Below are 26,543 nucleotides of genomic sequence, written 5' to 3' on the forward strand. Positions count from 1 at the left end.
AGAGCACATACAGTTAGTGGATCAGTATGTTTAATTAAATCCTCGGAGAAGATCTGTGCATCAATGTTTATTCATAACAGAGTCACATATTCTATACATTAATAAAAATTGATCCAGCTACCCTTTCCCATGATTCAACTAAAAATTCATTGATCCACCTACCTCACCCCATGATTTAATTAAAAAATGTTGATCGGTTTACTCAGTGTGCTGATCTATATTAACGACATAGGAGACAATCTGAGTAGCCGTCTTAGATTGTTTGCAGATGATGCTGTCATTTACCGCCTTGTAAGTTCATCAGATGATCAAAACGAATTGCAAAATGATTTAGGTAAGATATCTGTATGGTGCGAAAAGTGGTAATTGACCCTGAATAAAGAAAAGTGAGAAGTTATTCACATGAGTACTAAAAGAAATAAGCTAAATTTCGATTACGCGATAAGTCACACAAATCTCAGGGCTATAAATTCAACTAAATACTGAGGGATTACAATTACAAATAATTGGAACGATCACATAGATAATATTGTGGGTAGAGCAAACCAAAGACTGTGATTCATTGGCAGAACACTTAGAAGGTGCAACAAGTCTACCAAAGAGACTGCTTACACTACGCTTGTCCGCCCTATTCTGGAGTACTGCTGTGCGGTGTGGGATCCGCATCAGGTGGGACTGACGGATGACATCGAAAAAGTACAAAGAAGGCCAGCTCGTTTTGTATTATCGCGAAACAGGGAGATATTGTCACAGACATGATACGTGAATTGGAGTGGCAATCATTAAAACAAAGGCGTTCTTAGTTACGACGGGATCTTCTCATGAAATTTCAATCACCAGTTTCCTCCTCGGATTGCGAAAACATTCTGTTGGCAACAACCGACATAGGGAGAAATGACCATCACGATAAAATAAGAGAAATCAGGGCTCGTACGGAAAAAATTATGTGCTCGTTTTTCCCGCGTGCCGTTCGAGAGTGCAACGGTAAAGAGACAGAATGAAGGGTGTTCATAGAACTCTCTGCTAGGCAATTTATTGTGAATAGCAGAGTAATCACGTAGATGTAGATTGTGTAGCATCACAGAGCAGAGAAATATTTCACTGTTTTTTCTAATGTCTCATGGATTGCGACGCTGTGCTTGGTTTGCAGAAAGAAGTGCAGTTTAAACAGCTGCAACTCAAGCAAGGAGCTATTAAATTCAATACCCCCGTTTGCAGCAATGTTTCACATTTTTTTTCAGGTTGTATTACTTCGAAATACGTCGTCTACCTGTTGTTCTCTCTCATTGTCTGCGTAACACAGACTACTGGCACACCTTCTTTTGTTCCCATTATACCTCACGGCAAGCGCTGACAACATTCCTACACTAAACAGGTAAGAACACCACTAACCGTATTCAGGAGTTTTAGCTAGCTGGCCGCATCGACTTCTTTGGGGATTTTGTAAAAGCTTGTACCACTGCATCCACCTTTCTCCCATCCGCTCCTGATTTTTTTCTGCCACACCAAGCCTTATTCAGATCACGTACACCCCCTTCCACATCAAATTTCCCACATAATTTCGTTATTGTTACATGTGACGGTGGCGCAGTGTCAAACTCTCTCCGTCATCGTCTCTGCACTTCTTTCATGTTTTCACATTTCCAATAACACTTTAAAATCCAGTTTCCTTGCACCAAGGACATCTTTGCAGCCTTCTTGTTATTTACATGTAGTTGCTGGCAATTGAAAATAAAATAACGAAAAACAAATGAATACCTACGCACATTAGTCATGAGAGCACCATATAATCACCATAGGATCAGGTTATCGCCAATACCTTATCAATTATTCAAGTATGTAAACACCTTTGTGGAAGACCCTGTATTGTCGTTACAATGTTTTGATATGTGAAATGTTTTGAATAGAACATTCCACTTGGCTTACGTAACCACTCCTTCCCACTGCAACGAACTCCTTGGACAGAAATCAAGTAAAATGTACCAGTCGACAGGTAGCTTTGTACTTCTTCGCTACGCAAATGATGAAAAGAGTGTCAGTGTGAACACCTACTAGCATTTTATGTACTCTGCTTCTGATTCCCTTAATATTTCGATGAAATAAGTGGACTGAACCTTCTGATCTGTATTCCTCACTTACTGACCTAAATTCCAGCAATGAAGCAACAGTGTGAGCAGAGATTCACGAGATATATGTTTGTGTAACCCATGATTACTTTTCTAGAACAGACTTCCTTCTACAAAACGGTTATAGCTCGTAAGTATAAAAAAGTGACTATGTTTTTATAACAGACCGATTTCAGCTATGTAGAAAAATAACTATGAACATCCGACCTGCGACCCTTCTGGAAAACATAAGAAGCCTTCTTTTTGTTCGAATAGCTAGGTTCCGTTCGTTTCTCCAGCGTGCTTAATGAAAACGAAAGCAGACAAAGCGAGAACGGGAACTGTCAGAAATTGTAATCCTAAATCTGTGTCCGATGCGAATTTTAGAAGAAATAGTTTGCTGTCAGTTAAACCCACTTCAACTGACTAGGTACATCATTTTAAAAATAACATTTCAGTAACAATCATGTTAAAACTTTTTTAAACTGTTCGATTCCATGGTTGCGGACTGGTACAGAAACCTTATTATAAGTTGATTGTAAAAACAGTCGTATATTGCTGATTTGTTATTTATTTATTACGCATTTCGCCGGGATAGAGTTTCATCAGATACTGTTAAAATTAATTTCAGCGACATATGTCACATTAAAATAAATGTCAACAGCACATGTCACGGCAATAGGAACATCAGAACGAAACGTACTTGTGTACAACGACAAAAGCGGCCATAGCAGTAAAATATTTGTTGAAAAATTTGAGCCGGCCGGTGTGGCCAAGCGGTTAAAGGCGCTACAGTCTGGAACCGCGTGGCCGCTACGGTCGCAGGTTCGAATCCTGCCTCGGGCATGGATGTGTGTGATGTCCTTAGGTTAGTTAGGTTTAAGTAGTTCTAAGTTCTAGGGGACTGATGACCTTATAAGTTAAGTCCCATAGTGCTCAGAGCCATTTGAACAATTTTTTTTTGAAAAATTTGAAGCGTTGAATACAAAACTACTTACGAAATGTTATTCCATAAAACTGGGAATAAGTGTGTGTAGATGTCAAAAAGACTGGAAGAAATATCACTATTCTTACGCTTTAATGTGACAGAAACTTTGAAGGATTCGACCGCGAACGGAGTTGAGTGAGAAGCATTATCGGTAAGTAATACGTCTATTACGACCAACGGGCATGTGATATTACGCTAATATTACCTCGCTGCCGACAGTGTTTTGAAACGGGGTGTATCTGCAGTGGCTCCCTCAGTTACGTCAACAGACCGTGTCCCTCCCTCCGTGTCAACAAACATTGCCGCCCACGCTGAGCAGCGGTGAGGCTACACGTATCAACAAGAGGAACAGCTGTGCTCGGGTGTGGGCGCTGCTGACGCGCGGTGGAGCTGTCTGGCTGAAGAACAGATTATACAACAAACCGTATCAACACAGCTCTTAGCCAGAGACCAGGCGGAAATTTACCATCGGTATTAGGGACAAATCAGTTGCAGAGTTATGTGAACAGATTGGCTTTCATCAGAAAACTAGTATTAATCGTCACCTAAAAGGAAGCTAGAGCTAGCAGTCCTGTCGCATTGTACACAAGGGCGCACTGCACATCTCGAATGAGTCGTCTATTTTACCCGGTGTACACTTTAACATGTACACTAGGCTTCATATTTTTCGTCTGGGACATAATGTTCCAGAATTACTTTGATAACACATCCCATCCAAGAGTACTGACTATAGTTTTCGGCACGTTTCCTTTGGATGTAAAGCAGACTGTCTACCTGCAAATCCCTTCCGAAGCGTTCGCTGCTGGAACTCCTCCTTTCTGCCCCACCATCAGATCGCCTGGTGATTGGCTGGAAAGTCCCTGGCTGTACAATGCGTCATCACTCGAAAATCCCGCCCTACTTAGAGAATCAAATGCACACCAAGTAACATGTCGCCCTGCAGGTGCACACTCTCCGTTTCCTTTGGTTTGATGTAAGCATTATTTCGTGAGAATTGAAGATACGAGGGCAATCCACAAAGTACATTACGTTTTGGAATTAAAAATAAATAAAGTATTGGAAATTTTTTTATTATATACAAATGAAAGCCACACTTAAATACTACTTTTCTGCATAGTTGCCATTTAAATTGAAATTCGGCCGCCCGCGCCTTCAACCACGTGGTTACCTATTCTTGAAGCTGTGCGTCGTCATCAAAACGCTGCATAGCCAAACACTTCTTCATTGCTGGGAATAGGTGGAAGTCGCTCGGTGCCAGGTCGGGACTGTACGGCGGATGAGGAAACAACTCCCACTTAAAAGATTCGAGAACTTCACGAGTGGCATTTGCCGTGTGGGCCCGGGCGTTGTCGTGAATCAGCAAGATATTTGAGCCCAACTTTCCCCTGCGCTTGTTTTGTATTGCTCTTCTGAGGTTGTGCAGAGTTTGGCAATACCTTTGAGAGTTTATTGTTGTGCCTCTTTCCAGGAAATCCACAAAACTCACACCTTCTCTCTCCCAAAAGACAGTCTCCATCACCTTCCTTGCCGACATTGTCTGCATATATTTCTTGGGTTTTTGGGGGGAATTTGTGTGCCCCCACTGCATTGACTGCAATTTTGTCTCGCAGTTCACATGCTTAACCCATGTTTCGTCACCAGTAACGATGCGATCGAGTAATGAGTCGCCATCTTTCTCGTAAGCGTCCAAAAACGTTGACGCTGTAGCCATTCGCTGATTTTTGTGAATCTCTGTCAAGATTTTAGGTATCCATCTTGCACAAAACTTGTGGTAACCAAGCTTTTCGGTAATGATTTCGTGCAACAAACTTCGTGAAATTTGTGGATAACTCATAAAGAGTTCCGTTATTGTGAAATTACGATTTTCACGGACCGCGGCATCGACTTTTTCGACAAGTTCGGCAGTCACTATGCTGGGTCTTCCACTTCGCTCTTCGTCATGAACGTTAGTTCGGCCATTTTTAAATTTTATGACCCATTGACGCACTCCATTTTCAGTGATTATGTTGTCCCCATACACTTCACAAAGCTGCCGATAGACTTCTATCGGTGTACAGTTTTTTGCAGTCAGAAACCTTATTACAGCACACACTTCACACTTCGCGGCATTTTGAATTAACGCTGACATTTCAAACTGTCACAGTAACTCAACGGAGTACAGCACGAACCTCTCACTAGCACGGCAGGATGCCGACTGAGCGGCGGAATGCCATGACACCAAGATTGCCGGGTTAGCCCCGCCCCTAACGGACACAAACGAAAACGTAATGTACTTTGTTGATAGCCCTCGTATATCCCTTCTTTTGGTCGTATAATGCTTCGATGTTCCTGCACTTGCATATACAGGGTGAAAAGTATTTAAACCGACAAAATCTGGGAGGTTGTAGGGGACATCAAAACAAATATTTTTCCCTAATGTCATTTTTTCCTATGAGGAGTACTTAAACCGATAGAGGAAGATTTCTCTGGCGACAAATTAATTAAACCAACAAATAAGTCCAGAGGGTACGTATCTGGGGATCGAGCAGGCCATGCTACAGGACCACCTCTACCAATCTATGTTCCTGGGAACCGTCGGTACAGGAATCGACGCACACGACGACTGAAATGTGCCGGCGCCCCGTCATGCTGGAACCACATGCGTTATCTTGTAGGGAGCGGGACGTTTTCCAGCAATTCTGACAATGCTCTGGCGAGAAAATTGTAATAGTGCCTGCCATTTAATGGCCTAGGTAGCAGATACGGCCCAATTAAACAGTCTCCAACAACACCGACCCACACATTAACTAAGAACCGCACTTGATGAGCGCTAGTAACTGTGGCATGTGGGTTATCCTCACTCCAAACATGCGAATTGTGCATGTTGAAGACTCCATCACGCCCGAACGTTGCTTCATCGCTAAATAACACAGAGGATGGAAATGTAGGCTGCATTTCACAGTGTCCCAGGTACCACCGCGAAAACTGTGCTCTGGGTGGATAATCAACTGGTTCCAGGTTGAGGACACGCTGTAAGTGAAATGTACGTAACAATTGCTCTCTAAGGACTGTTCTTACATTCGTATGATCCGTCCCCTTGTTACGTGCAATTGCACGAGGGCTGATTGGAGGATCCCGCTCCACATGCTGCAAGACAGCTTCCTCAAATGGCAGCGTTGTTACCGAGCGCCGGCGTCCCTGTCCAGGTAATCTGCTAAATGACCCGGTCTCACGCAAACGTTGGTACACAGCAGCAAAGGTCGTATGATACGGGATACGGCGATTAGGATATTGTTGTTGATAAACCCGCTGTGCAGCTCGTCCTTTGTTGTGCGCTACTTAGTACGCACCAATCATATCGGTGTACTCACTCCAGTTGTATCGCTCCATTAGTAAAGAGAGACAATGCACTACTACACTGGTGGACAGCATTTGGCTACAACTGAAGAGCGCAGTATGCCCTCTAACAACTGAAGAGTGTAATACGGCCTCCACCGGTTTAAATAATCTTCAAAGGAAAAAATGACATCAGGGAAAAGTATTTGTTTTGATATTCCCTACAACCTCCCAGAATTTGTCGGTTTAAATACTTTTCACCCTGTAGAAAATAACGCGAATGTAATTAGAATCATTCGCCAATTTCCAGGGACATCTAAATACGGAAAAATTTTTGAAAACCATACTGCAAGAACTATTTTGAACATTAACTATCCGAAACTAATTATTAGAAAAAACTGATACACACGAAGGTAGAATCGTTATACAGCGTGTCTCAGACATGTTGTTCCAGCTTCTAGACAACAGAGTGTGTCTAGAGGAACAAATTGAGGATAGAAACCCTGTCTGGAAACGCCGTCCAACGACGCTACAGAGCGTTGAAGTTACAGGCACCACAACCTGCCACTAGCTCATCCCTCCGGCGGGAAACGTGACTTTGTAGGCTGACGGATCGTAGGCGGAACGCCTCGCAATGTTGTTTGTTATTCAGTGGTTGCGACTGACTGCCACGATCGACAGTGGAGAAAATGATGACATCAGGGAAAAATATTTGTTTTTATGTGTAAAAAGGCCTCGTCTCCTATGAATGTGATGCACTGTTGCCTCAGTGAATGATCGTTTCGGACTCAGGTTTCCATCGGTGTTTATTTTTCTCCTGGAATCCTCTGAGATGTGCACTGTTTCACGACTTTTTTTTGGGGGGGGGGGAGTGGGTGGGTGGTCATTAGTCTTCTGACTAGTTTGATGCGGCCCGCCAGCTTTCTTGAGCCAACATCTTCAACTCAGACTAGCACTTGGAACCTACGTCTTGAATTATTGGCTATGTCTTCCAGTCTCTGTCTTCCTCTACAGTTTTGGCCCTCCACAGCTCCCTCTAGTACCAAGGAAGTCATTCCTAATGTCTTAACAGATCTCCTATCATCCGGTTCCTTCTCCTTTCCATATATTACTTTCCTCTCCATTTCCGTCGAGAACCTCCTCATTCCTTACCTTACCTGTCCACCTAACTTTCAACATTCATCTGTACCACCACATCGCAAATGCTTCAATTCTCTTCTGTTCCGGTTTTCTCGCAGTCCATGTTTCACTACCACACAATGCTGTGCTCCATATGTACATTCTCAGAAATTAAGATCTATGTTTGGTACTAGCAGACTTCTGTTGGACAAGAATGCGCTTTTTTACACTGCTAGTGTGCTTTTGATGTCCTCCTTGCTCCGCCCGTCAATGGTTATTTGTTGCCTAAGTGTTGAGTGGTACTTAAGATAAGTAAATAAATTAGTGAAATCAAAGTGAAGTAGAAATTAGAAAATAAATGCAAAACTTCGTTTATTTAGAGAGTTACATACTGGCAAACAGCGGGCAGAACAGCAGAGCAGAAGAGACAATGACCGTGAAGTCAGCAAGTTCCACATAAACGGACGCTGTCGATTCAGCCGTCAGGGCATCGCCCGACCGGCTCACATGTTTCTCAGTTGTCACATGTGAGCAAAGGCCCTTGCCTACATTCCAAGAGCCAATGACCGATGTTAAGAAGATTCTTCGAGAAGCTTTTCAATGTGACAGAAGAGGCAATGAACGGCTCACGTGTTTCTCAGTCATCACATGTGATCAAAGGCCCTCACCTACATTCCAAGAGCCAATGACCGACGTTAAGAAGATTCTTCGAGAAGCTTTTCAACGTGACAGAAGAGGCAATGACTGTGAAGTGGTTCACCTCCAGTGAACAGAAGTGAATAAATACGCGAGACGCAGTGAGAGAGAGGCGAAGGAAGAAAAGAAAAGAGAAGAGAGTAGCAGTAGTTGTTTTGGTGCTGAAGACCGTCATGCAAGAAGAGACGACATCATATACAGATGCACCAAGTCCGCCGCTGTAATGGAATAGCAAGCAGCAGCCTCGGCGCCAGAAGACAGAAGTTAAAAGGTATTTGAAGTCTGATTTTTACGTACCCGGGTGACTCGTGAGGACGGGAAGGAGACGGCCTCACATCAGCAGTCACCTGTGAGCTGGGATGAAGATCTGACAACCGAAGACTGGCAAGTGGGAGTCCGTTGTACGAGTCCGGGACACTGGCCTTCTCTGATTTTTACATACCCGGGTGACTCGTGAGGATGGGAAGGAGACGGCCTCACATCAGCAGTCACCTGTGAGCTGGGATGAAGATCTGACAGCCGAAGACTGGCAAGTGGGAGTCCGTTGTACGAGTCCGGGACACTGGCCTTCCCCCGCCGCGCCGCTCCGCTGGCCGACGCACAACACACGCGGCCGCTCAGAGAAGAGAAACACTGGGACGCCGCATCCTAGGTATCACCATCCGATGCACGACTTCGCTCGCAATAATTAAACGGGCCACCTCGCGCTGCGCGTCTCCAGTCAACTGGGCGAGACCGGCGACACGAGATATACATTGCTACACGTAATCAGACGCCGCCGCTGCCGCTGCCGCAGCAGAAGGCTTCGCAAACGACACAGCTGCCGTTCTCCGAGCCAGAACATCGAGTAAGGAAACAGAAAGAAATCGCTTGGGGTTAAGTCGGGAGAGCGTGAAGGCCATGACATGAATTGCTGATCATGATCTCCACCACGACCGATCCATCGGTTTTCCAATCTCCTGTTTAAGAAACGCCGAACATCGTGATGGAAGTGCGGTGGAGCACCATCCTGTTGAAAGATGAAGTCAGCGCTGTCGGTCTCCAGTTGTGGCATGAGCCAATTTTCCAGCATGTCCAGATACACGTGTCCTGTAACGTTTTTTTCGCAGAAGAAAAAGGGGCCGTAAACTTTAAACCGTGAGATTGCACAAAACACGTTAACTTTTGGTGAATTGTGAATTTGCTGCACGAATGCGTGAGGATTCTCTACCGCCCAGATTCGCACATTGTGTCTATTCACTTCACCATTAAGAAAAAATGTTGCTTCATCACGGAAAACAAGTTTCGCACTGAACGCATCCTCTTCCATGAGCTGTTGCAACCGCGCCGAAAATTCAAAGCGTTTGACTTTGTCATCGGGTGTCAGGGCTTGTAGCAATTGTAAACGGTAAGGCTTCTGCTTTAGCCTTTTCCGTAAGATTTTCCAAACCGTCGGCTGTGGTACGTTTAGCTCCCTGCTTGCTTTATTCGTCGACTTCCGCGGGCTACGCGTGAAACTTGCCCGCACGCGTTCAACCGTTTCTTCGCTCACTGCAGGCCGACCCGTTGATTTCCCCTTACAGAGGCCTCCAGAAGCTTTAAACTGCGCATACCATCGCCGAATGGAGTTAGCAGTTGGTGGATCTTTGTTGAACTTCGTCCTGAAGTGTCATTGCACTGTTATGACTTACTGATGTGAGTGCATTTCAAGCACGACATACGCTTTCTCGGCTCCTGTCGCCATTTTGTCTCACTGCGCTCTCGAGCGCTCTGGCGGCAGAAACCTGAAGTGCGGCTTCAGCCGAACAAAACTTTATGAGTTTTTCTACGTATCTGTAGTGTGTCGTGACCATATGTCAATGAATAGAGCTACAGTGTATTTATGAAATCGCTTCAATCATTTGTAATAGCCCTGTACTTTTTCTTCCTTTCACTCAGGAATCGTATCATTGATATCCTTTCAACTTTAATTTCAATTCCATTTCTGAATATTTCTTTTATTTCCATCATTGTTTCTTCGACGTACACATTGAACAGTGTTGTCGAAAAACTAAGTCCCTGTCTTACACGCTTTTTAATGCGAGCACTTCATTCTTGGTCGCCCATTCCTATTATTCCCTTTTGGCTCTTGTACATATTGTATATTAACCGTCTCTTCCTGTAGATTACCTATATTATTCTCAGAATTTCGAACATCTTGCACCATTTTACATTTTCGAATGCTTTTTCCAGGTCGGCAAATCTTATAGATGTGTCTTGACTTTTCTTTGGTCTTGCTTCCATTATCAACCGCAACATTAGAATTTCCTCTCTTGTGTCTTTACCTTTTCTAAAGCCAAACTGATGGTCATTTAGCACATCCTCAATTTTCTTTTCCATTCTTCTGTGTATTCTCCGTGTTAGCAACTTGGATGCATGAGCTGTTAAGCTGACTGTGCCATAATTCTCGGAGTTGTCAGCTCTTGCAGTCTTCGGAATTATGTGAATGATATTTTTCCGAAAGTCAGATGGTATGTCGCCAGACTCATACATTCTACACACCAAAGTGATTAGCGTTTTTGTTGCCACTTCCCCCAATGATTTTAGAAACTCTCCTGGAATGTTATCTATCCCTTCTGCCCTATTTGATCGTAAGTCCTCCAAAGCTCTAATAAATTCTCATTCTAATACTGGATCCCCTATCTCTTCTAAATCGACTGGTGTTTCTTCTTGTGTCAAATCAGACAAATATTCCCTCTCATAGAGGCCTTCAATGTACTCTTGCCGCCTATCCGCCCTCTTCTCTGCATTTAACAGTGAAATTCCCGTTGCACTCTTATTGTTCCCACCCTTGGTTTTAATGTCACGTAAGGATGTTTTGAGTTTCCTATACACTGAGTCAGTCCTTCCGACAATCATTTCTTTCTCGATTTCTTCACATTTCTCCTGTAGCCATTTCGTCTTAACTTCACTACATTTCCTATTTGTTTCATTCCTCAGCGATTTGTATTTTTGTATTCCTGCATTTCCCTGAACATTTTTGTACTTCCTTTCTTCATCGATCAACTTAAGTATTTCTTCTGTTACCCATGCTTCCTTCACAGTTGCCTTGTTCGTATCTACATTTTTATGTCCAACTTCTGAAATTATCCTCTTTCTAGACGCCCATTCCTTTTCATCTATACTGCCGAGTGAGCTATTTGTTATTGCTATATCAGCCCTAGAGAACTTCAAGCGTGACTCATCAGCCCTTAGTACTTCCGCATCCCACTTCTTTGGATATTGATTCTTCCTTACTAATCTCTTGAACTCCAGCCTGCTCTTCATCACTACTAAATTGTGTTCTGAGTCTATATCTGCTCTTGGGTACGCCTTACAATAGCATATCCGATTTCGGAATCTCTGTCTGACCATGACGTAATCTAGCTGATATCTTTCCGTATCATCCGGTCTTTTCCAAGTACACGGCCTCCTCTTGTTATTCGTGAACGGAGTATTCGCTGTTACTTGCTGAAATTTATTACAGAACTCAATTAGCCTTTCCCATCTTTCATTCCTTTTCCCAAGCCCATATTCTCCTGTAACCTTTTCTTCTGCTCTTTCCCCTACAACTGCATTCCAGTTCCCCATCACTGTTAGATTTTCATCTCCCTTTATATAACTGTATTACCGTTTCAATATCCTCACATACATTCTCCATCTCTTTATCTTCAGCATCTGATGTCGGCATCATCTGAAGTATCGGTGTCGGTGTTGGTTTGCTATGTATTCTGATAAGAACAACCCTATCAATGAACTGTTCACCGTAACGCACTCTTTACCCTACCTTTATATTCATAAGGAATCCTACTCGCGTTATAGCGTTTTCTGCTGATGTTGGTATTACTCTATACTCATCTGGCCAGGAATCATTGTCTTCTGACCTCTACTATATCTAGATTGAGTCTTTGCATTTCCGTTTTCAGATATTATAGCTTCCCTGCCACATTTAAGCTTCTGACATTGCACGCCCTGACTCGTAGGACGTTATCCTTTCGCTGATTATTCAATCTTTTTCTCATGGTCAGCTCCTCCTTGGCAGTCCCCTCCCGGAGATCAGATGGGAGACTATTCCGGAATCTTTTGCCAATGGAGAGATCATCGTAACACTTTTTCAGTTACAGGCTACATGACCTGTGGATACACGTTATGTGTCTTTAACGCAGTGGTTTCCATTGCTTTCTGCATCCTCATGCCATCGATCACTGCTGATTCTTCCGTATTTAGGAGCAGTTTCCCACCCGAAGTACAAGAGAGTACCCTGAACGTCTGTCCGCTCCTCCGCCCTCTTTGACAAGGCCGTTGGCGAAATGAGGTTGACTTCTTATGCCGGAAGTCTTCGGCCACCACTGCTCATTAATAATGAAAACTTAAGCGGTGGAGGACATTTTGATTACTAATAAAGACGCTACACCCGGACCACGTGTGTACGGGAGAAAAATTAACAGTCGATGTTAACCCGTGTCCGGAACCCTCACCTACCAAGGCAACAGAGCATTCCATTCATAGGAGACGAGGCCTTTCTACGCAGCAGCTGGCCCCATATTCTCCACGGTCAATCTTGGCAATCAGTTGCGATCACTGAAAAACAAACAACACTGAGAGACGTTCCGCATATGGTCCTTCAGCGTACGAAGTCGCATTTACCGCCGAAGGGTTGGCCTGCTGGCAGGAGCAGGGACCCATAACTTCGACGCTGTGGAGCGTCGTTGGATGAAGTTTCCAGACACAGGTTTCTATCCTTGATATGTTCCTCGAGACACCCTCTACAACTACTCGAAGTTCGTCGCAATATTTCTGGGACACCCTTTATGTAGGACGCCCTCTCTAGACGAGATATTTTTGATGTGACCAGCAACCACGTTTGTACTAATGCTATACTAGTCTTGGCTGCCAGAAATTTTGTTTAACTTGTCTTAAAGCGTTTCGGGCTACCCTGTGATCAGATCTAATAGAAAGTATCTTCTCGCCTTTACTCACTCCACAGTTACATCAGAGACCAAACTGGGTAGTGGTGGAATAAGTAGAAGTAACAAGATACTTCGTCTTAATGAAAAAGGTGTGATAAAGTGGTTTCCCAAAAAGCGTTATCAGAAGTAAAATAAGAATTATTGCCGAAAAAACTTGGCGTAAGAAATTTCGTTTCAGCTTTTCTCTGTGGCCGTATCGCGGTCACTCTCTCAGAAAGAGGCTCTCTGCCTGATGTCAGACCATCAGGAATTCTCGCGGGTTTGTCCATTCGTGAATTTTCTGCCTGATACGTAGCGTTGAGTTATCCCTGCACCTCTCAAGTCTACTTGAAATACATCTCTCAGTTTCAGTGTCTCAACATTAACTTAACTGCGACTTTCGTAGAAAGTATATAACTATGAATGTTGCTGTCCCTGCATGTCCCACTCCACAGCAGACTAGCGCTGCACCTTGTGTCGTTCTAGTTCAGGTGCTGAGAACGAAGACGTCTTGCACAAATAGGGAAAAATTTATAAGCATCCTTCATCATTCCTTAGACATATATGTTCTGAGCAAGGTCTTAAGTAATGTGAAAGATGCACCGTTGTTTAACAGCCGTACCAGAAAAATGCTACATAAAAAAGACATCTTCATGAGAGATTCAAGAAAAGACAGAACCAAGCAGACAAACAAAATCTAATCGAAACGAAAATGAATGCAGAGAGATGAGTGAGGTAAGCGTTCAATGTCTTTGAAAGGAAATATTGTCAACTGATCTGACAGTAAACGCTAGAAATTCTTGGTGCAAATGCAAATGGATCTGAGCACTATGGGACTTAACTTCTGAGGTCATCAGTCCCCTAGAACTTAGAACTACTTAAACCTAACTAACCTAAGGACATTACACACATCCATGCCCGAGGCAGGATTCGAACCTGCGACCGTTGCGGTCGCGCGGTTCCAAACTGTAGCGCCTAGAACCGCTCAGCTACCCCGGCCGGCCGAAGTTCTTGGTCTTACGTAAATTCAATAAGCTGATGGAAATCATTTGGTCAGTCACTTAGTGGACATGCAGGTGCCGAGACGGGAGATAACAGAGAGGCGGTCGAAATACTGAATTTTCTTCTTCCGAAATTATTTCACTGCGGGTAATCGTAACACGTCCATTATAATTATCCGGGCTGTTATGCCGTGGTCGGTTGATGAATGCTGTGGTGATTCCCAACGTTTCGTCTCCGACTGCGGGAGACATCTTCAAGGGGGTCCGTAGCTTGATGGAAGATCCAACACACACACTGGCTCGCTACTGACTGCCGCTACATTCCGTGTCCGCGCGCCCCCGCGCCGCGGCGTGACGTCACGTGTTTTGAAAACGTCAGTGCAATTGGCCGCTGTCCGTCGCCGTCGATCGCCGTTGCCGTCACCCAGTAGTGGACGAGTGGTACACATCTTTTTTAACACCGGCATCCATATACCGTTTAATTTGACGCCCTCCTCCTTTCTGTTGAAATTATTTGGGTGTTTAGCGATTTCGATCGCCTCCCTGTAGAGCCTTTCGTAATATCCGCTCGTGGCCGCTAGTACTTGCGTCTCCTCGAAACGAATATTGTGGTTCCCCGGCTGGAAAGCATGCTCCGCAACAGCTGATCGTTCTGTTTCTCCTCTTCTACAATTTCCCTTGTGCTCTTCCAAACGTTTAGAAACAGTTCTTTTAGTGGTACCCACATAAACATCACCACAGCTGCATGGGATCCTATACACTCCACATTTTTCCAATGGTTTGCGAGCGTCCTTGGCAGGCCTAAGGTATTCCTGTGTCTTCCTGGTGGGCTTGTAAATTACGGTAATATTCCGCTTCGTCAAGATCCTCCCTATTCTTTCCGTTACATTTTTAACAAACGGCAGGAAAACCTTAGATTTTGCAGTAGCCTGTACGTCAGTATGATTTCTGCGTGGCTGCCTCAACGCACGTTTTATTTCGGCGGACGAATACCCGTTCTTCGTTAGTGCATTGTGGAGATGTTCCATCTCAGCGTCGAGCAACTCAGGTTCACAAATATTTCTAGCTCTGTCCGCTAACGTCTTGATAACACCCCGCTTCTGTTGTGGGTGGTGGTTCGAATCCCGGTGCAAATAACGGTCCGTGTGCGTGGGTTTGCGGTACACTGAGTGGCCCAATCTACCATTTTCGTTTCTAAACACAAGCACATCGAGGAAATGTAGTTTGCCGTCTACCTCCTCCTCCATAGTAAACTGAATTCTTGGGTTTATACTGTTCAGATGTTCGTGGAACCGGCTTAGTTCCTCCCTACCATGTCTCCACAACACAAACGTGTCATCCACGTATCGGAACCATACATTTGGTTTCTTGCTGGCAGTACCTAAGGCCTGTTCTTCGAATTTCTCCATAAAGAAGTTTGCAATTACGGGACTTAGGGGGCTTCCCATAGCCACGCCATCCGTTTGCTCATAAAACTGTTCATTCCACTTGAAGTATGTGGTCGTCAAACAACACTTAAACAGCTCTAAAATATCGGCAGGAAAAATTCGATCCAGCTGTTCCAATACATCATTAAGTGGAACCATGGTAAACAGCGATACCACATCGAAGCTGACCAATAAGTCCTCCGGCTGGACCACTATGCCATTCAATCTGCTGATGAAATGTGTCGAATTCTTTATATAAGAGTCCGAACGGCCCACATGTGGTTTTAACAGCGTAGTCAAAAACTTGGCTAACCAGTAGGTGGGCGAACCAATGGCACTTAGTATCGGTCTTAACGGAACATTTTCTTTATGAATTTTGGGCAATCCATAAAGCCTCGATGGTAGCGCAACCGAATTGCAGAGACCTTTCTGTACACTCTCTTCAATGGAGGACTTTTTTATTAACCGCGACACAGTTCTGAGAACGTTGTTAGTGGGGTCCTTATTCAGCTTCCTATATGCTTGCGGATCCAGTAGATCCGTAATTTTTCTCTGATAGTCGGCCACATCCATAACCACCGTTGCGCTTCCTTTGTCAGCTGGGAGAACCAAAATACTACCGTCGTCATTCAGGAGTTTTAAAGCTCTTCTCTCACCCACAGTTATATTACTTTTCGGCGGTTTAGCATTGGCTAATATTCTCACTGTTTCTATACGGATTTCTTCAGCTGTTACAGAATCTACACTGCGAATTCCTGCTTCTACATTGGCTATAATTTCTTCCGTGGGCACAAAACGCGGACTAACAGCAAAATTTCCTCCCTTGGCAAGCACAGATGTCTCATCGTCAGATAACGAACGTTTGGACAAATTGATAACGGTCCGGGAAACGTCTAAATGCCGAACAGTCTGATTAGGTAGCAAATTATCAAACTTCTTCTTCTGTCTACTAGACGTCGTCAACATACGCTTCCCCATGGTATCATGCAGTAGTCTATCAATTTTATCCCAGTCACCGCTGCACAGTTTATTACTGATCGTAATATGGAGAGACATTAACTTACAGTTTGTGCTTGCCAATTCCCGTCGGGTCTGCTGAATGCGCTCTCGTAGTAAGGCCTCCTCAGTCCGTTTGAAAATGCGTTGTGCCTTTCCCGAATAGAACAGTCGCTTTATCTTCAGAAACTTCGGTATAACGCCGACGGCTCTGCAACGGGACAGGAATGTGAGGGAACACAAAAGCTGCACTCTCTTCTTCTGGAGTCCTTCCAGGCGTCGCACTTCTCTTGACATCTCCTCCCCGTAGAGGCGTCTGATACTAAAATGTAAACTTTCACGGCCGGAAATATACCCAGTAGTGGACGAGTGGTACACACCCAAATAATTTCAACAGAAAGGAGGAGGGCGTCAAATTAAACGGTATATGGATGCCGGTGTTAAAAAAGATGTGTACCACTCGTCCACTACTGGGTGACGGCAACGGCGATCGACGGCGACGGACAGCGGCCAATTGCACTGACGTTTTCAAAACACGTGACGTCACGCCGCGGCGCGGGGGCGCGCGGACACGGAATGTAGCGGCAGTCAGTAGCGAGCCAGTGTGTGTGTTGGATCTTCCATCAAGCTACGGACCCCCTTGAAGATGTCTCCCGCAGTCGGAGACGAAACGTTGGGAATCACCACAGCATTCATCAACCGACCACGGCATAACAGCCCGGATAATTATAATGGACATGATATTTCCGGCCGTGAAAGTTTACATTTTAGTATCAGACGCCTCTACGGGGAGGAGATGTCAAGAGAAGTGCGACGCCTGGAAGGACTCCAGAAGAAGAGAGTGCAGCTTTTGTGTTCCCTCACATTCCTGTCCCGTTGCAGAGCCGTCGGCGTTATACCGAAGTTTCTGAAGATAAAGCGACTGTTCTATTCGGGAAAGGCACAACGCATTTTCAAACGGACTGAGGAGGCCTTACTACGAGAGCGCATTCAGCAGACCCGACGGGAATTGGCAAGCACAAACTGTAAGTTAATGTCTCTCCATATTACGATCAGTAATAAACTGTGCAGCGGTGACTGGGATAAAATTGATAGACTACTGCATGATACCATGGGGAAGCGTATGTTGACGACGTCTAGTAGACAGAAGAAGAAGTTTGATAATTTGCTACCTAATCAGACTGTTCGGCATTTAGACGTTTCCCGGACCGTTATCAATTTGTCCAAACGTTCGTTATCTGACGATGAGACATCTGTGCTTGCCAAGGGAGGAAATTTTGCTGTTAGTCCGCGTTTTGTGCCCACGGAAGAAATTATAGCCAATGTAGAAGCAGGAATTCGCAGTGTAGATTCTGTAACAGCTGAAGAAATCCGTATAGAAACAGTGAGAATATTAGCCAATGCTAAACCGCCGAAAAGTAATATAACTGTGGGTGAGAGAAGAGCTTTAAAACTCCTGAATGACGACGGTAGTATTTTGGTTCTCCCAGCTGACAAAGGAAGCGCAACGGTGGTTATGGATGTGGCCGACTATCAGAGAAAAATTACGGATCTACTGGATCCGCAAGCATATAGGAAGCTGAATAAGGACCCCACTAACAACGTTCTCAGAACTGTGTCGCGGTTAATAAAAAAGTCCTCCATTGAAGAGAGTGTACAGAAAGGTCTCTGCAATTCGGTTGCGCTACCACCGAGGCTTTATGGATTGCCCAAAATTCATAAAGAAAATGTTCCGTTAAGACCGATACTAAGTGCCATTGGTTCGCCCACCTACTGGTTAGCCAAGTTTTTGACTACGCTGTTAAAACCACATGTGGGCCGTTCGGACTCTTATATAAAGAATTCGACACATTTCATCAGCAGATTGAATGGCATAGTGGTCCAGCCGGAGGACTTATTGGTCAGCTTCGATGTGGTATCGCTGTTTACCATGGTTCCACTTAATGATGTATTGGAACAGCTGGATCGAATTTTTCCTGCCGATATTTTAGAGCTGTTTAAGTGTTGTTTGACGACCACATACTTCAAGTGGAATGAACAGTTTTATGAGCAAACGGATGGCGTGGCTATGGGAAGCCCCCTAAGTCCCGTAATTGCAAACTTCTTTATGGAGAAATTCGAAGAACAGGCCTTAGGTACTGCCAGCAAGAAACCAAATGTATGGTTCCGATACGTGGATGACACGTTTGTGTTGTGGAGACATGGTAGGGAGGAACTAAGCCGGTTCCACGAACATCTGAACAGTATAAACCCAAGAATTCAGTTTACTATGGAGGAGGAGGTAGACGGCAAACTACATTTCCTCGATGTGCTTGTGTTTAGAAACGAAAATGGTAGATTGGGCCACTCAGTGTACCGCAAACCCACGCACACGGACCGTTATTTGCACCGGGATTCGAACCACCACCCACAACAGAAGCGGGGTGTTATCAAGACGTTAGCGGACAGAGCTAGAAATATTTGTGAACCTGAGTTGCTCGACGCTGAGATGGAACATCTCCACAATGCACTAACGAAGAACGGGTATTCGTCCGCCGAAATAAAACGTGCGTTGAGGCAGCCACGCAGAAATCATACTGACGTACAGGCTACTGCAAAATCTAAGGTTTTCCTGCCGTTTGTTAAAAATGTAACGGAAAGAATAGGGAGGATCTTGACGAAGCGGAATATTACCGTAATTTACAAGCCCACCAGGAAGACACAGGAATACCTTAGGCCTGCCAAGGACGCTCGCAAACCATTGGAAAAATGTGGAGTGTATAGGATCCCATGCAGCTGTGGTGATGTTTATGTGGGTACCACTAAAAGAACTGTTTCTAAACGTTTGGAAGAGCACAAGGGAAATTGTAGAAGAGGAGAAACAGAACGATCAGCTGTTGCGGAGCATGCTTTCCAGCCGGGGAACCACAATATTCGTTTCGAGGAGACGCAAGTACTAGCGGCCACGAGCGGATATTACGAAAGGCTCTACAGGGAGGCGATCGAAATCGCTAAACACCCAAATAATTTCAACAGAAAGGAGGAGGGCGTCAAATTAAACGGTATATGGATGCCGGTGTTAAAAAAGATGTGTACCACTCGTCCACTACTGGGTGACGGCAACGGCGATCGACGGCGACGGACAGCGGCCAATTGCACTGACGTTTTCAAAACACGTGACGTCACGCCGCGGCGCGGGGGCGCGCGGACACGGAATGTAGCGGCAGTCAGTAGCGAGCCAGTGTGTGTGTTGGATCTTCCATCAAGCTACGGACCCCCTTGAAGATGTCTCCCGCAGTCGGAGACGAAACGTTGGGAATCACCACAGCATTCATCAACCGACCACGGCATAACAGCCCGGATAATTATAATGGACATGATATTTCCGGCCGTGAAAGTTTACATTTTAGAATCGTAACACGGTCCCTCCTTTCAGTCGTCGTACGAACTTCGAAATGCGAGATCCTGAGAACCGATCGCGCAATAGAAAAGTAACTACTGGAAAGGCATCAGGACCACTTGAGATAGCTGTAATATTCTACAAAGATTATTGGTAAGAACTTGCTTACCCTCCAGCAGCAGCTTATCGTAGATTTGCTGGAGAAACGAATGCCACGTAGGGTCTGGTAAAAGCACACGTCATAATCGTTTTCAAGAAGGGTCGTAGGACAGATCCACATAATTGTGGCCCCTTATTCTTGACGTGAATCTGTTACAGAATTAGGTAACATGTTTTGTGACATTTTTGGAGAACGTAAAGCTCCTCTTTAAAAATAGAGTCGGCCAGTGTGGCCGAGCGCTTCTAGGCGCTTCAGTCTGGAACTGCGCGACCGCTACGGTCGCAGGTTCGAATCCTGCCTTGGGCATGGATGTGTGTGATGTCCTTAGGTTAGTTAGGTTTAAGTAGTTCTAAGTTGCAGGGGACTGATGACCTCAGGTGTTAAGTCCCATAGTGCTCAGAGCCATTTTTTAAAAATCGACATTTATTCCGCAAACAGAAACTCAGCTTGCTCTGTTCATCTATGAGATTCATATCGCTATAGACAACGGTGTTATGGTTGATGCCGTGTTCCTTGCCAGCAGGAAGGCGTTTGACACACACCCTCACTGCTGTTTAGTGAAAAAATGCGAGCTTACCGAGTATTGGCTTCCTTACAGACAGAATTCGTCGCTCCTAACGGAACAAAATCAACGTATATAAAGACGAGTTCCGGAGTATTCCTGGAAGTGTGACGGCACGTCTGTACTATTGTTCCCAGATAATAGTGTTGTCTACAGGAAAATAGCAACCTCAAAAGACAGCACCGATTTACAGAATGACGTGCAGGTATTAATGAATCGTGCAGGTTCCGGCGGTTGACGTTGAACGTAAACAAAGGTAACAAACAAGTGGCACATGCATATCAAAACGCATCCATTATTGTACAGCTACAATACTGAGAAAAATCGATATCTATGTGTAACTATCTAGAGCGTCTTAAAGTGGAATGACCGTATAAGACAAATAGTAAGAAAATCAGATCCCAAATTAAGATTCAAAGGAAGAACCACAAGGAAAGTTAATTAATCCAGGAAGGAAATGGATTAAAAGGCCCTCGTTCGACAGATTCTTGAGTACTGTTCAGCAATCTTGGATCCTTTTCAGGTAGTAGTGTAGAAGAGATTTCATGAAGAGCAGTGCCTTTCGTTAAAAGATCGCTTAGTCGGCACGAGAGCGTCACAGAGGCCCTAAAGAAACTCTTGTGGCAGACGCTACAAGGCAGACGTTGCGCATCACGGAGAAGTTCACTACAGGAACTTCGAGAGAAAACGTTCCGGAAAGGATCGGGCTTCCTCCCACACATCTCTCAAAATGACCATGATGAGAAAATTCGAGAAATTAGGATTAATGGAGAGGCTTGCCGAAAATCATTCTTCGCCGGAAGCATTCACGAGGATATCAGTTAGTGATATCAGCGTCTCACACCGTTAGGTGGCTTCCAGAGTATGACGTACGAATAGATGTAGACGTTACCACAGCGGCCACCCGACCCAGCTACCACTACAAGTGGTGCCAGAAATGTTTTGCTGGTCCGGACAAGTGGAGATATCACTGCTAGATCCAGGCCGAAGCTTCATCAATGTGGTGTGGTGAGATGACGTTTTTCCAATCTCGTTCGTGTGCAAAAGGAATGGTTGGAAAAGCGGACTGTCATTGGAACTTGAAGATGCATTTTGTGAGGCTTGAAGAACGTGCCGATCCTACCCAGTTCTGAGAAATTACTAGGGAAGATTATGTTGGCTTGCGGCCAGTGAAGTGCACGCAGGTAAACCTATTGGGCTACTGCGTCCCCTGTGCACAAGCACTACTTACTGTCACACGTGCCAAAGAATGGTCATTTTGCTAAGTAGTGTACAGAATCAAGTTGGCTTCTGATCAGATGAAAAGACTAGAATCAGTGTCTTACGACTGCCTGTACTGTTTTTGTCTCCGTTTCTTTTCTGACTTGTATTCTTATCGAAAATTAGAGGTTAGACAACGCCGAGGCCGAAAACACTAGTGGTGACAACTCACGGGTCAGTTCCACCTCTCGTGAATCAAGTAGCTCATTTGAAGGCAGATAACACAGTTGCGAAATGCGATATCTGTTATGGAGTAGAGTAGGACTTTTTCCAGTTCAACCGCTCCTTTATTAGGCACCAATGCCGTCAATTCGGTTACCAAGAGAGAATGTATTGCCGTTTAAAGGTGGGTTAGAAGCAGTCGCAGGATCGGGTTTTAGGTCAGACTAACAGTTATTACAGACGACCAAGTTGCTCTTACGGGAGAAGCTAAGGTGTTTATGGTAAAAAAGGTGGTACCTGACAGCGCGGATTATTTAGGGACCGATGATGTGAGTTTGGCAAAACGTCTGTTAGTTTCTTATTTTGACGTTCAGAAGGAAGACGATCGAGAAATGGTAAGTGTGGACCGAAGCCACAAGCAAAGCGTCAGTACAGATGCGTTACACGTAAATGTTCAGCATCTGGAAAGAAAAGAGAGAGTAGCTTTGGAGTGGCTATTAGTAGGGCTTGAGGAGTTATTCAGTCCTAATGGCCTAATTACCGACAACATTTCCAACACAGCACAGGATTACGAACAGAAACTGTGTACAGTACCGCATCACTTACAGCTAGTAATGGAAGAGTTTATTAAGCAACAACTGAATGACGGTATAACACAAGAAACTACTAGTTCGGAGCACCGGTGATTACCATACACAAAAAGTCGTCGGATGGCACAAATAAGTTTAGATTCTGTTGTGATTATTGCTACATGAATGCTAGAATAATTACGGATGCATAGTGAGTCCCAAATTTTACTAATACCCTGAATAACATGGGTCAGTGCAAGTACTTTTCCACACTAGACCTGTAAAATAGTTACCATCAATTGGAAGTAGTGCCAGAAGACCGGCTTGCGCGTCACAACAGTTAAATAAGGCCGAGAGGTATTACTCGAGCATTGACAAGAGAATGTTAAGTTTGATATAAGCAGACTATCACTGCCGGTACGAGCAAGAATTTCGATGACTTCAGCACAGCATTCACGAAACTGATGGCATCAGCTATTTCGGAATCGCTGATGCCAACACCCGGCACCCGTGCAGTATCATCCCTCCCCCCCCCCCCCTCTACCTGCTGTCAGCGGCGTCATTCCGACGGCTGGAGAGCAGGCTCCACCCTCCTCCCTTGGAGCAAATTTATTATTTGTGATGGGATTGTGAGTGCGTCATCAATTACCATCTTTACGTCCGACCCGTAAGGTGCGCCACTAACAGCAGCAGCGACCATCTGCGAATAACCAGACTACCTGTAGGTATTTTTCAATTCGTAAAATATGGAGTTTCAGTCTTCGATCGCTATTGTTTATTTTCAATTACCGGTTTCGGGCTAGCTGCCCATCTTCAGATCTGTTAGACAATGTTAAAAATGTAATTAATAAGAGAGATACAGTTAGTGAAAAACTATCTTAGTTTACAAAATGAAATTTTGGAACATATAAAATGCCAACATACCATATGTTGTAGTTACAGAGTAACTTGTCCGTACAGAACACACTGTTCACTGTCATAAGTAAAGTAAATTTCAATCTGTTAAAACATTATATTGCAGTATTTAAGAGTAATCTGATTGGTAACAGTAAAAAGTGCCCTCTACCTATAACAATTGTGCATCTGTTATTATTTCGCCGTATATATTATTGGCGAATATTCTTTTTAATAAAACAATTTTTAAGGTAATAACAAATGAATAATCTTTTTGAGTGGACCATGAAACGAAAAATTTTTACATTAATTTAAAATTTCTTTATAAAGAAACATAAAATATAATTAAAATGTAGATATCCTTCCGAAAATGTGCGTTTACTCTTCTTTGTTTTTGATTGGTGGTTGAGTGGATTTCCCTACGCCTGAGCGTATACAACGCCACGCCGAGTTGTCTTGCGCCGCGCCCAATTCACCTCGCCGCCAGTACGCTGAGGGCCGTTCCGCTGTAGCTGTTTCTTACTGGGGCGTGCTGCTGCGTTCAAGAGTAAGCCTAAAACAGGTCTTTAAAAATCTCGTAATAATTCCTGTGCATAAAATCACTTTGCTCGTTTAATAGGCCTGGGGTTTTTCTTTGATGTGCGTATATTTCAAGCTCTTCTATCACGTTGAGATAGAGACTTTTTGGAGCTTTATGTAGCACCTCCATTTGTTGATTTATATTACTAACTTCATGTCTACTCTCTTTTACATGTGTTCCAAATGCTGTTCGATTGCTATGGCTACAATGTTCCCTGTATCGAATTTCAAAGTTCCGCCCTGTTTGTCCTATATAATAACTGTCACATTCAGCACATTTAATCTTATATACTCCGGAATTATTGTATTTCATTTGTTTCGTCGTTGCTGGTTTATGTCTTAATCTATGTGCCATTTGCCCTTCGTTCTGAAATGCCACTGCGATGTTTTTTGGAAAGCATTTAGCAATTCTTTCCGACACACGCCCTTTGTATGTCAGGGTGACAAACTTCTTCTTAACTTTAATTTTCCTAGAATCGCTAATGATGCCCGCGGATTTGTTTTTGATTTTGTTAAACATACGTGTAACATCTTGTGTCCTGTATCCGTTAGCTGCTGCTACTTGCTTAATAATACCCAGTTCTTTCTGCAACTCATCTTCCTGTAGTGGCAATCTGAGGGCTCTGTTGCACATTGCATGAAAGTACGCTCTTTTATGCTGTGCCGGGTGGTGCGACGTCGCTACTATGATGTTGTCGGAGCACGTGTCTTTTCTATAGACGCCGAAAACGTGCCTGCCTCCCTCCTTTCTGACAGTCAAATCTAAATAGTTAATCGTCCTGTTGTTTTCCATTTCTAGTGTGAATTGAATTTTTGGATGCTGCTCGGTTAAAACTTTAGTCATTTCCCCTACGTCTTCTTTTTCCCCTTTGAATAATAAAATAGTGTCGTCAACATACCGTCTGTAATAAATTAACTTCTCCTTAATTTCTGGAAAAGAGCTAAAAACTTTGTTCTCAAAGTCATTCATAAAAATTTCAGCTAAAATGCCTGATAGACTGTTACCCATAGCTAAACCTTCATCTTGAATAAAAACTTTATCGTTAAAGATAAAACTATTAAAACTCAGTGTGAACTCTAGCATATCTACGAGTTCGACGATTTCACCCATGCTCATTGACTTATTTTTTATCAGGTTTTTCCTTATAATTTGCAAAGTTTCTGGTATTGGTATATTAGTGTAGAGGTTCACGACGTCCAATGAGGCTAGGACTGCATCCTCTGGGATTGCAATGTCCTTCACTTCGTTTGCGAAACATACACTATTTTTTACGTTGTAAACTTGCTCGTATTTATACGCAGATTTTAACTTACGGTACAAAGCTTTATTCAAGAGCTCATTAACGGCTTCCTTCCCATTGCAAATAACACGCATTGGTTTATTCTCCTTGTGCAATTTTATTTGCGCTCTTGCTTCTGGTGTTCTTGGATTCATCTTTACTAATCTAGCTTTTTCATTTGGAGTGAATAAAAATTGTATTGCTTCTATCCTTGTCTTTAAATCTGTCTGAAACTTCTTTGTTAAATCTTTTTTGACTTCTTTAATTCCATTTTCCTGAAAAAACCGCATTGTCTTATCTATATATTCCTTTTCGTAAATGACAACTGAGGTACTGCCCTTATCTGACTTAATCACGATTGCGTTATTAGAATCCAGTTTTAAGTTAATTTCTTTCACTAACCTCATCTCACTATATTTACCGTTATGTAAAGTTTTCTGGCATTCAATTGCCTTTTTGGCTTTGATGGCGATACATGTCTCCTGGAATTTAGTTAACTTAGCATCCCTACATGCTACCTTAACTTCTGCGATCATTCTCTTGATGTCTCGATCTTGCAAGTTCGTTCGCGGATTATGCTTAAGCCCCTTATCCAAAAGCTTCTGCTCTTCTTTAGAAAAGACAATATCTGTTAGGTTAACGGTTCTGTCATAAAACTTATGTACATACTGTATTTTATCTGTTTCCCTCTCTGCCTTTGCTATTGCTCTACACAGATTAGTAATTTTCTTATTGTGTCTCTTTATGATTTCGTCCCTATGTACCTGGATTCTTGCTTCAATCTCATATTCAACTTGTCTAAACTGCAGTGGCGACAATAGGTTACCTAACTTCATATGTAAATCGTGCGTAAGCTTATTGAGTTTGTCTTTCTCGATGTACCCTGATTTGATCTCCTGTCTTATCCATGACTGTTCTGCTCTCTTCTTAACTTGCAATGGGAAGGAAGCCGTTAATGAGCTCTTGAATAAAGCTTTGTACCGTAAGTTAAAATCTGCGAATAAATACGAGCAAGTTTACAACGTAAAAAATAGTGTATGTTTCGCAAACGAAGTGAAGGACATTGCAATCCCAGAGGATGCAGTCCTAGCCTCATTGGACGTCG

The sequence above is a fragment of the Schistocerca cancellata genome, chromosome 8, assembly GCF_023864275.1.
Source record: "Schistocerca cancellata isolate TAMUIC-IGC-003103 chromosome 8, iqSchCanc2.1, whole genome shotgun sequence".
NCBI classification, from domain to species: Eukaryota; Metazoa; Arthropoda; class Insecta; order Orthoptera; family Acrididae; genus Schistocerca; species Schistocerca cancellata.